Genomic DNA, 12,239 nt, shown 5'->3' on the forward strand with positions numbered 1-12,239 from the left:
GTGCCTAGAGCCCGTGCTCTGCAACAAGAGAAGCCACGGCAATGAGAAGCACACATGCCGCAACGAAGAGTAGCCCCCACTTGCCGCAACTAGAGAAAGCTCACGCACAGCAACGAAGACCCAATGCAGCAAAAATAAATAAATTAAATAAATTTAAAAAAAAAAGAAATAAAGTGGGTCTCAGGAATCTGAAGCTGTGACAGTCATCCAGTGGTTAGAGAACAACAGCACTGGCACTGAGTGAGTCTTAGAAGTCACACCTGTGCTCCAGCTGACCCTGGAGTCCTGGATGGCCCCAGTAGCTGGCCTGGGAAAGGTTCCCAGATGATTCAGACTCTGGTGCCCACTCTAAGCTAAGAGCCCCTGAAGAAGCCCCACTGCTTCAATTACCAGCAGCTGTGGCAAACCTTTCAAAAAGAGGTAGAGTCCATCGTGGTTCTACACAGCCACCTCGGGTTTCCCATCTCACTCAGAGCTACGGCTCAGGCCCCCACTAGGATGTACAAGCCCAGTAGGTCCACCCTGGCCTCCTCTCCCATACCTTCCTCCTCCTCACTCCAGTTTTTCCCTCCACCCTGACTGCTCTTCCCTCAGATAAATGCATGGCTCCCTCTCTTACTCCTTCAGAACTCTGTTCAAATGTCCATTATCAGTGAGACTTCCTTATTTAAAGCAGAAAATCTGCCTCCCCACCAAACCTCTCTATCTTCCATCCCAGCTTTGTTGTTTTTCTCTGTAATACTTTTCACCATCTCTCATACTTTATGTTTTACTTGTTTATTGTCTATAAGACCTCACACACTAGATTACGAGCTCCATGAGAGTAAGATTTTTGTTTGTTTTGTTCCCTGTTACAGTCCCAGTGCCTATGGTGCCTGGCACAGAGCAGGCACTGAAATATTTATTCTAGGAATTAATACATCAGGAAGACCAATCTTAAAACATAACTTGTACCAAAAGATCATAAAGAAGCTGATTATACCAAAATCACTTCTCCACTGATCTCATCTTGGCAGAAGCCTTTTTAAAAACAGGCTAGAGGCCTAATGAAACAGAAGCCATTTAGAAGTAAGTATTTCCCGTCAATTAATCCAATCCAAATGGGTCTGTGAGTCAAAGACAATTTGTTCTGAGGAATAGATAAAACTATGGAGACAGAAAATGGAGTTGAAAGAAGGTAATCGAACAAATGGATTTCAGATACTGCCCTGGTATATGTGTAGGTTCAGAAGAAAACAGAGAGCACTTACAGCTACTCTCACACAGGAAAGTTTCCAGTGGACCAGAAAGGACAGGCTCCCATCCAGGGTTACAGTCGGTGAGATGCAGACCCAGTGCAGGATACGATGGCCTGCTTCCCACCAGATCCATCAACCTAATGAACCTGGAGAGGACCCTTCCTCTTTCCCTTGTGCCCGCTTATCCCCACCCGCTTCCAAAACTCATTTGAAACCATGGACAGTACTTTAAGCTCTACCAAGTCGGGAGCACTAGAAGCTTTTGTCAAGGCCACACAGCAGCTGGGGAGAATTCTGCCATTACTAAGTCTCACAGATGTCATCTGTTCTGCTCCATGTCTCCATCCTTGTCCTTGTTACCACTTCCCTCGCCACCTCTGGTCTCTCCCCACAGTCATCCTATATGTCTAAGACCAATCTTCCCCATCACCATTTTCACGGGTCGTTCACTCTGCTCAAAAACTTACAATAATTTCCTATAGCCAATCACATCAGCTCCAACCCTCGGGCCAGACTTTTGAGAACCTCCGTCGTCTAGGCCTAGACTTTAAATTTCAGCAGCTGCTTCTTCACCCGCCTCAAAGCACCAAATCACTGCCTTCACCTTCAACAGCACCAGTAAGAGATGAGACGGTAGAGCCTGGAACAGACTGGACCACATCTCCAACCTCCATTCCTGCCCAAAGCATCCTCACTCTCCACACCATCCATACCCATCCCCCCACAACAGCTTCTAGCCACACTGTCCTTTCCCACTCGACTTCTACAACACACACACACACTACACACATACATGCATGCTCATTCATTCAACTGATAATATTAGTTGAGCACCTCCTAGGTGCCGGGCCTTATCCTAGTCACTGTGGATACCACAGTGAACAGAACAGACTAAGTCCCTCCCGATGCAGTGCTGACATTCCACTAGGAGACAAATGGACACAAACAAGCAAATTCATGATATGTCAGGTAGTCATATAGCCTTTCTCAATAGGAGTTCAACTGTCCTATTGTCTCAATAGGAGTTCAGTAGGAAATCAGAAAATGGTACAACTACATTCTCAATTCTGAAGCAAGTGAGAGTGCAAGCCATGTGAATACAGGGGAGAAGAGGTTTTAGGCAGAGAGAAGAGCAAGCAGAAAAGCCCTGAAGCAGGGAAATGCTTGGTGCATTCAAGGAACCCAAACCAGAGCAGAGGCAGTCACAGGAGATGGGGGCGGGAAGCAAATAATGGAGGGCCACTGTGAGGACTTTCACTCTTAGATTGAAGGCCATAGGAGGACCTGGGGTAAAGGAGCGACATGCTCTGACTTTCATTGTAAAAGGATCACTCCTCTCTGCCGTCTGTCATCAGGTAGTAAAATTATGAGGGACTTATTTTCTTCTTGAATGTTCCAAAATTTTCTAAACTGAATATATATATATATATTTTTTTCTTTTTTCTTTTTTTTTTTAAGGCCGCACCACACGGCTTGTGGGATCTTAGGTCCCTGACCAGGGATCGAACCTGGGCCCCCGTCAGTGGAGGCTCGGAGTCCTAACCACTGGACTGCCAGGGAATTCCCAAATTTTTTTTTTTAATTTTTATTGGAATATAGTTGATTTACAATGTTGCATTAGTTTCAGGTGTACAGCAAAGTGAATGAGTTATACATATACGTATATCCATTCTTTTTTACATTCTTTTCCCATATAGGGCATTACAGAGTACTGAGTAGAGTTCCCTGTGCTATACAGTAGGTCCTTATTAGTTATCTATTTTATATATAATAGTGTGTATATGTCAATCTCAGTCTCCCAGTTTATCCCTCCCCCTCACTCCCTTACCCCCTGGTAGCCATACCATATTTTCTAAATGAAGGAAAAACAATCTTCCTAATCCTTTAAGACTGAGCCCAAATTCCACCTCCACTCAAAGCCCCCTGTACCAGTGCTAGGCCATGCTGTACTCTAGACCCTGGCCATCAGGACCACTAGGGTGGCCCCAGTGTTAGCAGTACCTGCTTACAGCAACTAATGTTCATGAAAGTTTCTTCTGCTGCCCTCACTTCTCTCCTGTCATGCAGGAACATGTCCCTTCGGACACTCTTGCCCCAAGTGCCTGCCTGGGTCCCAGTCTTTCTCTCCATTAACTTAATTAATTCCTGGTAATTAAACTTACAGTTTAGTGATGAACTGCTAAAAGACTGACCTCTCCCAAGGGGTGTAAATACTTTTTTTATTCTTTATACAGTTTTTAAAATTCTTTATACAGTTTTTTAAAATAAATTTTATTTATTTATTTATTTATTTATTTATTTATTTATTTATTTATTGCTGCACTGGGTCTTCGTTGCTGTGTGCAGGCTTTCTCTAGTTGCGGCGAGCGGGGGCCTGCTCTTCGTTGTGGTGCGCAGGCTTCTAATTGTGGTGGCTTCTCTTGCTGCAGAGCACAGGCTCTAGGCACACGGGCTTCAGTAGTTGTGGCACTCGGGATCAGTATTTGTGGCTCGTAGGCTCTAGAGCACAGGCTCAGTAGTTGTGGCGCACAGGCTTAGTTGCTCCGCAGGATGTGGGATCTTCCCGGACCAGGGCTCGAACCCGTGTCCCCCGCATTGGCAGGCGGATTCTTAACCACTGCGCCACCAAGGAAGTCCCGGGTGTAAATATTTTAAAAGGGGACACTAAGTGGAAATGCAAACGTCTTAAGCCTCAGAGGAATGCAGCTATAATGTTGGAACGATAGGCACTGGGGTGCCTAGTTTGTGGGTAGGTGGCTACCTTCTCCTAAAGGGTACAGGTGCTTAGAAAAGCAATGTCAAAGGGAGACAAGTGAAGTAATGAAAGATGAGATTACATCATTGCCACCACCTCCCTCCTCCCAAATGGCCATTCAATCCATTTTGGGTACCAGAGAATGTTCCCCAGAGGTAACCCCAGCCATCTCAGAGGGGTGACTTGTGTGAAAGTAACCACCACCCTCAGAAAGAAAAGCCCCCTTAAGACACTTCTGGTCTGGAAGCAAATTGTTCTGCAATTGCTTTCAGTGGGGGAACTCCTTGAGGGCAAAGTTCATCTCACATGATTCTTTTATGCTCCACAGAGCATCCAGCTCTGTGTTGGGCCCAGGGTGGGCCTTTCATAAACAACTGTAGATAATTGATCATTGATGGCCCAGTTGTAAAAAGGCTCCAAAGGATTTTTTTTTCCAAAGGATTTTAAATACACATAAGCATTCTAACTAAGAACAACAGTAGTATTAATCACACACCTAATATTTTTAAGGTCCTGAAGATTTATAGCCTTAATGAAGTCTCAGACAGTGAAGCAGTTTTTACAACCTCAGCCAGCTCAGTTCAGGTCTGGAGAGTCTGTCTAACAAGGCAAAGACAGAGAACAGCCCTTGTCCACACACACCTGAGCCTCGGCTGGGCCAAGCCCCAGAAGAATCTGAACAGCTGCTTGCTGCCCACCCCTGGACTCCCTTCTCCTCCAAAAATGCCAAAGCTCTGCCTCAGAGGTGTTTTTGGGCCCTGGAATAGCCTTGATAGGCTTGCAGTTACAGTGGTCACCTTGAAGGTCACCTACCTTCAAGACCTCTCTCTCTGGTCTCACTCTGTCCTTGGCTTGCTAAAGAACAACTTTAACTTCAGAACTGAATTGGCAGATAGGAGTAGAATGCTGTAAACTGCAGCAAACCAGGGGAATAAAAGTGGAGCCAGAACCCACTCCACTGGCTCACATTCAGCTCCAGCTTGCCAAGGGCAGTGTGGGTAAACGTTCCTATGCCCAATGACTGGATGGATATAAGGATGAAGTAGCTCCCTGCCTCACTCCCAGGATGGGCTGAACCTCCAGTAGGAGGGAAATTCCAGGAATGTATGTGAGGTTTATACATAGGAACCTCTCTCTTTAGCATCCCCCGTGTCAATGTGTAGGAGACTAAGAGCCCTGTGGTCCATGGGAGAGGGTCCAGGGCCATGCCCAAAAGAAGTGACTTCTTTGGAAGCATGCCCCCCCAAAACACCCAACAAATGAAGCTAGAAGCCAATTCATTCTGCTCATCAGCTCCTCCCAGATGGGTGCAGCCGTGGCTCCCTGAATTCAGGAACTATCCCGATCAGAGTTTCTAGCCTAATTCACCTGCTGGGGAGAGCTGTCTTTACTGCACATCTACCAAAGGCAAGCCTCCTTGCCCACCAAGGACGGACAGCCAGTTCCAACATTATACTTCTTCTAGAGGGACATATTTCTGGGCAGTTTGAGTTTTTGCTTTAGGGCATTCAATGTTTGTCTCTAAAATTAAAAACAGATTTACCCATTGTTTTTGTAATGATGACATATAAGCTTATAGAAAATTCAAATGACAGGCAAAAATATAAAGAAAAAAGTAAAAACCACTCTAATCCCACCACTCAGAGGTAAGATCTGACAGTAAACTCTGTTCTGCAGAAGAAGTGAACCTATTCTGGGTTAAACCTAGGGTGTTGCTCTTGCTTTTCTGGATAAGTCTGTGGATTTGTTTTCAGAAGACCCTTAATGCCACCCCTGAACTACTTGAAAAAATTTCAGGGGTCACCAATATTTCTGGAGCTCACAAATGGACATAACAAAGTCATACAGACTCCCTGCCCCACACACATACTGACTTGAGGCCAGGAGTTCATCTGTTCAGCAGGCATACCCCTTTTTTTCACTCAACATAGCAGAAGTCTTTCTACAATCAATCACATAAATAGACATCATCATCCTTTTCATCTCCTGGAGCATGTAAATGAGAGGAAGGGGGACACCATTACCTCTTGATACAATACCTTTAGAATCTGAAATGGAGTATTTGGGTAAATGTGACTTTACCCAAAGTCACACAGCAAACAGAGGACACCTATTCTCTGCTGATGGATTTGAGGAATGACTCTGTGGTGACACCAAACTCAAAAGGTGTTCATTAACTTTTCTTTCAGTCATAAAAAGGATCCAATGTGCCATTTCAACACATACATAAACACTTCCCACTGTCAAATAAAAATGAATGGTTGGTTGAAGTAGTACTTTTATCCCTAAAAACATTTCCCAAAATTAATAAGCTAATGGATATCCCATCCTACACGCCTAAAGCATGAAGGGGGAGAACAATGGACCAGATGCCCACAAATGGAAACATACACAGGCTGTGGGTACATGCAACTGCTCCACCTCACAGGCATCAACACTAGGAACTCTCTCCTATTCAGGATGCTCCTATTTTTGCAGGAAAAGAAAAAGTTAAAACAAACGCATATAAAGATAGCGCTGGAGATAAACGTCTAATAAAAACACTAAATATGGGCTTCCCTGGTGGCGCAGTGGTTGAGAATCTGCCTGCCAATGTAGGGGGCACGGGTTCGAGCCCTGGTCTGGGAGGATCCCGCGTGCCGCGGAGCGGCTGGGCCCGTGAGCCACAATTGCTGAGCCTGCGCGTCTGGAGCCTGTGCTCTGCAGCGAGAGAGGCCGCGATGGTGAGAGGCCTGCGCACCGCGATGAAGGGTGGCCCCTGCTTGCCGCAGCTAGAGAAAGCCCTCGCACAGAAATGAAGTCCCAACACAGCCATAAATAATAAACAAAAAAAAAAAAAAAAAAAAACACTAAATATTAAAACAGTAGCTCTAGGTTATAGGATTTATCAGTTTTATTTCATTTGTATACCTATCTCAATTGCCTAAATTTTCTACATGAATGCTCTTTAGAATTTTAAAAGAAAAATAATTAATCCATAATCTAGGTTGGTCTATTTGGATTTTATTTTTTGCTGTAGAAAAATACAGATTCAAAACTCTAGCGGGTCCACCACTCGCCCCAGTTTTGTGGAAGCAGAAGGAAGTGTTAAGACAAAGCTCAAACCTCATGAAGATTGCAATCCAACAGGAAAGCTCACCATGACCAGGCTGAGTAGAGGGCAAGAATTATTACCTTCTTTTCTGTCTCCAATGTGTAGGGAAGATGAAAATCCTAAACCAATCTCTCCTTCAAGTGCAACCAAAAGAAACCACCCCTGCCCCACCTCTTCCAAGAGTTCACAGACCTCTGCTCTCTGAACAATTTCCAACGCATCTGTCCACAACCACCCCTTGGCCACAAAATTACCCACACCACTTGGTATCTGCATACCTTCTGCAGTAATCCCCTTTTCCAATACTTTATTTCTAAAAAAGTTATTCCTCCTTTTCCTTAAGTTTCACAAACACAGGATCCCACCCAAACGGTACAGAATCATTCATTCTATCAATTAAATAATCATTGTTAACTACACTGTATAGAGCTTGAGGAAAGATTATGTTAACAAAAAGGGTTAGTTTTCATGGAGCCTGAGAAAAACAAACGGGAATTGAGGAGCAAGAGTTTGTTAGTCTGTCCCAGCCCTGGCCAGAAGTCAGGGAGTGGGGGTGGGGAGGGCCATGGCCAGAGGACAGAAACATCTGTCATTCTGCAGTTTCATTTCTCAAGGCTAGTTAATACCCTGAGTTTATGCATCAGTCTCTTCCAAGTTTGGTTAATCAGTCTCCCTGGATCCAATCAGCTCTGCGTGCCCTACAAACTGAATTTCAGGTTTATGAAACTGAGAACAAGATCCTGAAGCACAGAGATCCCACCAAACTAAAGTCACCTCCCAGGAGGACATCTGTCTCCACTCTCTAACAGCAACACCCATCACGTGATATGTATTTGATGTATCCAATAGTCTCTGATATGTCCCTGTGACTTACAGAATTAAATCCAAACTTGACCTGCCTTTCACAAGCCCAACTCAGCTTCCCAGCCTCATCCCTGGACAAACCAAGTCTCTCATGGCTCCATGCTTTCACACATGACTCTCTCTTCTTAGACTGCCCTTTGCCCAGTCTTGCTTGCCTGCAAAACTTCTGTTCTTCCTCTAAAGCCCAGTTCAGAAGTCATCTCGCCCTAAAGCCTTCCCTACTTCCCCAGGCATTTATTTCTTACTGCCCCCAACTGTAGCTCTCTAACTACAAAGGCTTTAGAGAATTTGTTAAATACATTGTAGCTTATTCTTTTAATTATCTGACCTCCCCTGGATACCCTGAGCTTCTTGAGGCAAGGAACTCACATTGTATCCATAAGCCCTAGCACAGTGTCAAGACTGAAATAAGAGATCAACCTTGAAGGACTGATCACATGGAACATTGGCATTAAGTTATTTAGAGGAAAAGAGTCTCAAAATATTCAAGAATTAAATTATCTATATACTTAATCTCATCCAAAATGACAATAGGGCATGGAGGCAGCATGGGTGTTTTAAAATTTTAAGTAATAATAGCAGCTAACATTTGTACTAAGTTAATTTGATCAGCACAACCACCCTAGGAGGTAGGTACATTTTTCTGCATTTAAGCTGAGAAAAGCTTGAGGCTTTTCCAAACAGGAAACTGAGGCACGAGAGGGGTTAAATAACTCAAAAACATCCAGTTAGTAAGTGGCAAAAGCAAGACACAAACTCGGTAGTCTGGCTCCAGAGCCAGTGCGCTCTGGAATCAGGAAGATCTAGGTTTTAATACAGATTATGTTACAAATATGGCTTTGGATAAGAAATCTAACTCCTCCGAGCTTGTATATGTAAAGGAGGCAGGACAACCCCTTTCTCTTAGAGTGCAGGGAGGATTAAGTTAAATATGATAATGTTTGCAAAAGTCTCTAAAATGGATTCTCCCACCTAACAGGCACTCCATAAATGTTCATTTATTTTCCTTTCCCTTCATAAAAGCTGGGCAAAACAGTCTCTCTGAGGAAAAGGATCCTCCCCCAGACTGCTTGAGGCTTTCCAAAGCAGATCAAGTAGTGTGGCCACTCAACACAGAAAGCCTTCCTTGCCTTACCTGTTTATCTCTGTCCATACCAGAGTCCTTTTAAAATGTAAATATCATAATGTCACTCACTTAAAACCTTTCAAAGGTTCCTAATTACACCGGGGATACAATCCAAACTAAGGAGGGAAGGCATTCGGTCCCCAAGGCCCCCAGTGATCTGACACACCTCTCTATAAACTTATCTCCCCTCTCCTTTTCCCCCTCCAGCCATACAGGCCTCTTTCACTTCCTCCAACTTGACAAGCTCTCTGCTGCTCCACACATGGTTAACTCTACACCCTCCTTCAGGTCTCAGCCTAAATGTCACTTCCTCAAGGGAAGCCTTCCCTGAGCCCCCAACCCAAATCAAGGCCCATGTCTCTTACCACTCTCTTCACCTTTCTTTCCTTGTACTCATTACAGTTTGAAATGATTAGCTTACCACTTCCTTCAAAGTTTTATTCAAAAGACACCTTCTCAGGAGGCCTTTCCAGACCACTCAAATATAAATTCAGTCCCTACCCAATAACTCATATTCTCCTTTCCCTATCTTCTTTTTCTCATTACCACTTATTAACAGACTATATTTTTATTATATATTTTATTGTCTGGCCCCTTAGAATGAAAGCTCCACAAGGGCAGTTATTTTTGCTTGCTTTCTTCACAACATCTAACAATGGCTGGCACATATTGGTTGACAAATATTTGTTGTTGAATGAAATTTCAAGATTATTTATTATCAGGCCTTCTCACTGGTCTATGAGCTCAAGCTAAAACATGTCTTTCTGGTTTCCCACTGTACTCCCAACACCTAGTCCAGTGCCTAGCACATAATAAGTGCTCAGAAAATTTTACTAAGTGAATCAAAGCCATGACCAGTGGAAAAATTGGAAAATGGTCAAAATATGTGTTAGCACCTTGCTTCCTCTTCTCTTTCACTGTATAATGTACCTGTGAGTTTGAGGAAACAGACCCCTGAAATCCCACCAAGCACCTGCCAGGCATCTATCTGTCCACATCCTGTATCCTCAGCCACACTGTACACACCAACAGATGCACTGTACAGGTCCTCCAGAACACAGAGCTGAAGGCAAGTGGGTCAACCCTATGCCAAATACCATCTTACCCCCAAGTCCCATTCTCTGACTGCCAGTCCTATTCTAGGCTAGTCCTGGGTGCCAGACATGCTGCCCTGGGTGGGCCCGTGGATTTATTCCAATCCAGGATTTTTAATGCCACCTCTGGCCTACTCAAAAAAGAAAAAAAAAGTTAAAAATCCCTGAGCAGCTCGAATAATCCTGGGGTTCTCAGAAACAGACATACCTAAGGTCGTACGGACTCCTCCCCCTCACATGCGCTGATCCAAGGCCAGGAGGCCATCTGTCCAGCAGACGCTCCCCGTCCTCCCTCGGGTCACATTGAGCCTTTCCCCCCGGGTTGGCAGGAAGAGCCCCTGCAGAAAGACAATCTCCACCCTGATCAACAGGCCTGGTCACCCCCTGGGCCCCCAACTCTGGAGCAGGAATACCCGTCAGCTCCCGAAGAAACCTCTCCCAGGGTCAGAACTTGGGCGGAGGTGGGGGGAGGGACTGAGGGGCGCCAAAAAAGGTCGATCCCCCAAGTGTCTGTCCCGTGACGACGCCAGCTCTTCGGGCGACCGGGACAGTCCGGCTGACAGGGCGCCCCAGCGGGGTAAAGTGGCACCGTTATCCGTGCCTGGGCGGGGGGCCGCGGGCCAACGCCGAGGGCGACCGCCCGTCCCGCGCCGGGAGGACAGCAGCGTGCCCACCCGGCGGGGTAGCGGCGGGTCGGGGTGGCGGAAGGGGCAGGCTGCCCGTCCGCCGGGGGCGGGGTGGGGTGGCGGCCGGGGCCCGCCAGGCGGCGGTCAGGGGAAGTGGCTGCCGCCTCAGGCGGCGAGCAGGGTCCGCCTGGCTGCAGGGCCGGGCCGCGGTGCGGGCGCGGGCTCGGCCTCGGCCCTGGCTCCGCTCAGCCCCGGCTCGGGCTGGAGCGGCCTCGGCGGCGGCCCCGGCCCACAAGCCCCGCCCGGCCCGGCCCGCGGGGGGCGCTTACCTGGCGGCGGCGGCGGCTGCAGGCCCCGGGCTCGGCCGCGCGCGTCCCCAGCGCCGGCTGCGGGAGCCACAACATGGCGACGGCGGTGGCGGGCGGGGCTGCGGCTCCGGGGGCGGAGCGGGGGCGGGAGCCGGCCTGGCGGCGGGACCTGGCTGGGGCCGCGGGCGGGGGTTGGGGACGGGGCGGGGGGGCAGGCGGAAGGCGGCTCGGACCTGGGCACCCGCCCAGGGCGGTGCGGCTGAGGGGCTGCCCCGGCCTGGACCCGGCTTCTCGCCTCTCGCCTACCGGCTGCCGCCTACCGCCTACCGCCTCCTGCCCCAGGCGGGCTGCGCGGCACCGACCCGGCGGTGGTGACAGCGGCGGGCTGGGCGGGGCGGGGCGGGGGCGGTGCCGGGCAGAGCTGGACCCTAGACCTCGCAGACCCAGGCCCGGCCCCCGCCCTCGTGTGACCCGTCTGCCCCGCCGAGCACCCGGCGCGATTCCGGCCCGGCGGCCGCTCCCTGCAACCTGGGCCTCTCGTTCTCTGACCGGCCTCCAGGGCAGGGGCCTTCGGTCAGGGCCGAGGTCCCCCACTAGAGGGCCACGATCTGCCTACGCGGCTGTCTCGCCCCAGCGGACAGCGAGCGCCTCTGGAGCCGGCACGGCGTCCTCTTCCCTCAGATCTGGCACCTAGTGGGGCCTAGTAGGCTGTTAAGTGAAAAGTAGCAGAGGTGGTGTGGGCCTGGCACTTAGTAGGTGCGCCCTAAATGTTCGGTCATCGCTGGATCTAGGGACTTGCAAGCAGGCCTGGAGGTGTGGGGCGCTCTGACATGTTGTCTCTGGGGTGACCGTGAGACCCGCGGCGAACAGAGTTGGAGGCCTGGCAACGGGTGCCTCCCAGGGGTAGACTGCAACATCTCTGAGTTACAGGGGAAGCTATGACTGTGCGAGGTGAGAACTCGGAGAGGCGGGCAGATGCCCAGGGCAGGACCTTCCAAGAACCCAGAGTACCTGGAAACTGGCGGCGTTAAGGTGGCAACTAGGTTGAGGGTGTGAGAGCACGGAGATGAGGCCCTGGTGTCTGGCAGTGAGCACCCACTGCTAACCACGGAGAAATGCCCTCTGAAGAACCGG

At 48.4% G+C, this 12,239-nt stretch overlaps 1 protein-coding gene across 5 annotated transcripts in view; it reads right to left on the reverse strand.

Annotated features, from left to right (window-relative positions):
• The window catches only part of ZNF592 (zinc finger protein 592), a 56,017-nt gene extending 44,611 nt beyond the window's left edge, over nt 1–11,406 (reverse strand). For 3 of the 5 annotated variants that reach the window (XM_057544378.1, XM_057544379.1, XM_057544377.1), the window contains exon 1: nt 11,127–11,406. The gene's annotated coding sequence lies outside the window, so the exon portion shown is untranslated. The remainder of the gene's footprint in view (nt 1–11,126) is intronic. The other 2 variants (XM_057544376.1, XM_057544375.1) reach the window with 1 other exon arrangement.
• Nucleotides 11,407–12,239: the final 833 nt, after the last annotated feature.

The sequence above is a fragment of the Balaenoptera acutorostrata genome, chromosome 3 (genome assembly GCF_949987535.1).
Source record: "Balaenoptera acutorostrata chromosome 3, mBalAcu1.1, whole genome shotgun sequence".
Taxonomy (NCBI): Eukaryota; Metazoa; Chordata; class Mammalia; order Artiodactyla; family Balaenopteridae; genus Balaenoptera; species Balaenoptera acutorostrata.